Here is a 4,622-nt window from a genome sequence, read left to right as displayed (position 1 = left end):
ACATAACCCATAAAGGTAAACAAAAAGCTAAGGAAACTATTACTGTGACACAGGACTTTAGTGATGGGATAGCGACAGACGGGGGTGCTGAGATCTGAAAGAGAAGTAGGAGCCAGCTGTGTAGAGCTGGGAAGAGCCTGACCTGCAGAAGGAACAGCTGGTGCGAAGACTTCAGAGTGGGAGTAAGCCTAGTGTGTGCGATGAACCGAAGGGAAAGGCGGCCAGATTGGGAGGGGAGGGGACGGGAGGGTGTGGGAACTGAGGTTGCAGAGGCAGGTGGGCTACATCCTGTGAGTCCAGTTGGTGGGGGCTCAGGGTCTGGTAATGGGGGAATGGAGTGTGTTTGGAGGAGGGGTGTGTGTGAGGATGGCAGTAGGGAGACCAGTAAGGGAGGCTGCTGTTATAGTTGGAGCAGGAGGTGACAGTGGCCTGGGTCAGTGCCAGCAGAGCCTTGAGCATTGACTCTGGGTGGACACCTCTCATAGGCATAGTGTGAAGGAAGGCGGAACCAGGAGGAGGCTAGTGAGGACCATGCACCCCGGAGTGCTCAGCTGCCATCCGGAGCAGCCCAGGAAAAGCGAGGGCAGAGGTTGGGTGGAGGGAGAAGGTTTGCAACCAGCCTTCCTGTTCTCAGAGGCTCCCGGGAGGAGCCGGATGGTGTGGGGGCTGAAGCCCTCCCAGGCCAAGAGGGCTTCCAGAAGCTGAGATGTGCCGAGAGGACAAGCAGGAAAGAGCACTTGGCCAGTCGGGTGCCCCAAACTCTTCATCTTGAGGACCTGGGCCTCAGTTTACACATCTGTGAAGTGGGGCTCCTAGTTCCTGCTCTGCTCCTCAGAGCTGTCTAATGATGCTACCAATTTGCTTCTGCCAGAAGGCTAGCAGCCCTAGAAAATGAACTCAGCCTTAAAGCAGGCGAGTGGTGTCCCTGGTTCCCAGGCCTCTGCTCGGCTCAAACAATGGCCTTTCCAGCCTGACAGCAGCTGTGGAGGCTGCACAGCCCCCAACAGAGTGTGAAGTGCTGTGGGGGTTGATTCCTTCATCTCTTGCTGAGTTCCTGCCCATGGGCCTCTCAGCCCACTGCCGGGGGGCCAGGGCCACATAGGGCTAGCAGGGAGTGGGGGGCTGCATGTGGGTAGAAAGCTCCTGAGGTGGAACTGGGGACCATGGGCAGAGGAGCAGGCCCCCTGGGCCAGCTGGAGCCCCGGGAACGCCGAGGGAAGCCATGGGTTCCCGTTGGAGGAGGCCAAAAGCCTGGTGAGGCTCACACTGTGGCCACGTGTCTGACCTGCCAGACTTCATTTCATCCTCACAGTTGTCACAGCCTCTCCATCTCTGATTCAGGAACTGTCTCGGAGTCTCAGGGCCTCTCCCTTCCGCTGGTTCTGAGAGTTCCAGCCACATCACTGCCCTCTGTCCACTGATCAGGCCAAAGCTGTTCCCAGCTCAGGCCTATCCTCTGCTCTGCCTTGTGCCCGGAACGCCTTTCGCTACTTGATGGCTGGCTGCCTCTCATCACTCAGGTTTCAGCCAAATGTCCCCTTTTCTGAGAGGCCTCACTGACCTCCCCAGCTAGATCCTTGTCCCCTGGTCACCTCTGTCCCATTACCCTATTCTGTTCTCTTTGCGCATCTTTGTTGTCTGTTCCCCTGCCCCCCATGAAAGTTCTCTGCAAGAGGGACCTCTTTTAACACCATGTTAGTAGCTTTATTTAGATACTAGAGGCCCGGTGTGTGAAATTCATGCACGGGTAGGGTCCCTAGGCCTGGCCAGTGATCAGGGCCCATCAGGTTCCCCGCCTCCCTGCCTCCTCCTTCCCTCACTCCCTCAGCACCCCACTGCAGCCGCTGGTTGCCTGCCATGTTCCACGCCACCCCCTGTTGGTCAGCGCATGTCATAGCGAGTGATCGAACTCCCGAGGGGACAATTTGCATATTAGCCTTTTATTATATAGGATAATTCGTATACCAGAAAATCTATCCTTTTAAAGTATACAATACAGTGGTTTTTAATATCTTCACCCATGTGCAACCATCACCCCAAATGAAACCCAGTACCCATTAGTAGTCACCCCCATTCCTCTCAACCTCTGGCACCCACTTCTCTGCTTTCTCTCAGGCATGTTCTTTTTAAAACATCTCCTGTCACCCCAATACATATAATTAAGCCGGTGTGGCTCAGTTGGTTGAGTGTCATCCCATGCAACAGGAGGTCACCAGTTCAATTCTCGGTCAGGGCACATGCCTGGATTTGGGGCTCAATCCCCGGTCGGGGGGAGGAGTGGGCATGTGGGAGGCAGCCAAAGTGATGTTTCTCTCATGTCGATGTTTCTTTGTTTTTGTTGTTTCTCATTGATGTTTCTCCATCTCTCTCCATCTCTCTGAAATCAATAAAAACATATTGAAATAATAATAAAATAAAACACCCCTGTACCCCCAGTGCTGTGAGGACGGGTTGGTCACATCCCCCACTTTATAGGTGAGAAAACAGGCTCAGGACCCCTCAGAAAACGGATTTTCCCTGTTCCACGCCTGTGTTTATTATCTCCCCAGAACTAGGCTGCACCGGGGAGGATGGAAACTCAGCAGGAAGGGAAGCAGTGAGGTGTGGGCATCGAGTGGGGAGTTCCCTTCTTGGCTACCTGGCTGAGGCCCACCCCTGGGCATCTCTGGGAGGTCTCCTTCAGAGGCAGGTCAGCGACTGCAGATTGAGGGGACATTCATGCCCTCACTGCTGCTGGGCTGAGTTCAACTCTATGCCTGTCCTGTGCCAGGGACAGACCAGCACCACCCTCCCACCGGGGAGCAGGGCAAGCAGCTGAGGGCAGGGCCCATCCCGGGAGGGTTGAGGGCAGCTGGTATGGAGGGAGGGCCAAGTCAGGGCAGCGCGGGGCAGTGTGTTTAAGTCCAGGCTCCACTTCTTAGGAGCTCTGGGACTTGGGGCAAGTGACTGCACCTCCCTGGGCCTTCCTTTCCCATCGGAATGGCACCCATCCGTGGGTCCCTCAGGGTTGTTGTGAGCCTGTGAATCCATGTGGACGAGCCCACCACAGCATCGGGCCCCACGTGGGGTGCCCTCCCTTCAGACCCTGGGCCCAGTGGAGCCCAGGCTCAGAAAGGCTGGTGGCTCTCAGAGGCTGAGTGGGGGCCAGAGCAGCGTCAGATTTCCTGACCCTTTGAAGCCTGTCTCCTCAACTGTAAAAGGGGTTTAATAATCAGTCCTCCCTCCCTGTGAGCGGCGAGGGCTGGGGATGTGCAGTTATCAGCAGCCTCTGGGCCTCAGACAGGGAAACCAGACAGGCTCCCTCCCAGGGCCGCTCTCATCCTGGCCTCTTTCATCTTAGGCTTAATTAGCCAGGCCGCCCCACCCCACAGCCTCTTGGCGGGGGTGTCCTCACTCCCATTTTATAGATGGAGAAACGGAGGCACCTAGAAGGAAGTGGTTTGGGGCTGCCGCCTGTGAGTCAACTGTGGAGCCAGGGGCAGAGGAGTTGGGACAGGCTTTCCAGTCGGACCTGTCCCTGGGGGTGGATGCTGGTCTCCATCCCCCTGGCACCCCAATAGCCTCTTTTCCAGCTACTCCATCACTTCGGTCTGGAGGGCAGCAGGTTGGGTAGGGAGGGAGGGACCTGTGAAGCCTGGAGGAAGGAGAGAAGCTAGTTAGCAGCTGCTGTTACGGGCTCAGGTCTGTTTCATCTTCAAAGCCGGCGAATGAGAGCCGCAGGCGTTAGGCCAGTGGGCTGTGGGGTCCGGCCGCCTGCAGTTCTGTGCCGGGGAACCTGCAGTCATTGGGGCATCACAGCCTTGGTCCCCGGCCCAGGAGCGGCTCCTAGGGAACCCCTGGCCCAGCTCCCTTGGTGCCCCTCAAAGCCTTGGCCCCAGGTCTACCCCGGCGAAGCCTGGGTTTCCCATCGGTGCTAGGCGTGCGGTGTCCTGACCCCGTGACACGCCAGGCTGCAGTCCGCACCTCTGCATCCCGTTGTTCTCCGGCTGCATCACGGTTTATGGTCTTGTCTCCAGCTTTACACTGGCCTGGCAGCCGCGACCATGGCCGACCGTCGGTGCCGCCTCTGGCAAAAGTCAGCAGCTTCCTCCCGCCGTGACCCGGGCGCCGGCTCCGCGCCCCCAAGCCGAGCGGGTGGGGGCTCCCCAGGCCGGCGTCGGAGAAGCGAAGCCAAGCCCTGAGGCACCTGCCCGACCGGTTCAGCCAGGGCCGCGGCGCGCGCTTCCTGCGGGAGCCCTGGAACCGCACCTTGCGCACCCCCAGCGGCCACCTTGGGAGCTGGAGCGCCCGCACCCTGCACCACCCCGGGAAGGCGCGGCTGGCGCGGGGTGCGGTGCGCCCGGGCGCCGAGGGGGGGTCGCGCAGGTGGCCATCGACGCCAACCCGGGGTCGCTGCCCACACGAAGGCCCTGGGATCGCAACACGCGCATGAAGGGTCCCTGGCCCCAGAAAGATAGACCACTCAAACCAAAGCCCCTCCACGGCCAGCGTCGGGATGAAATATGGCGGCTACTGCACACAAAATCTAGCTCTCAAATACTATACCGGAGAACCACACCTTCCGATGAAGAAAGGCAGGTAGGTGGCATATGTGTACGAGGGGGGTGGGACTAGCCCATACC

At 58.6% G+C, this 4,622-nt stretch overlaps 1 protein-coding gene across 1 annotated transcript in view; it reads left to right on the top strand.

Annotated features, from left to right (window-relative positions):
* Positions 1 to 4,622, top strand: part of AP5B1 (adaptor related protein complex 5 beta 1 subunit) — a 12,765-nt gene that overhangs the window by 4,152 nt on the left and 3,991 nt on the right. The window lies entirely within an intron of this gene.

This window comes from Myotis lucifugus, unplaced genomic scaffold (genome assembly GCF_000147115.1).
Source record: "Myotis lucifugus unplaced genomic scaffold, Myoluc2.0 scaffold_373, whole genome shotgun sequence".
NCBI lineage: Eukaryota > Metazoa > Chordata > Mammalia > Chiroptera > Vespertilionidae > Myotis > Myotis lucifugus.
This window is presented reverse-complemented; position numbering and strand designations above follow the sequence as displayed.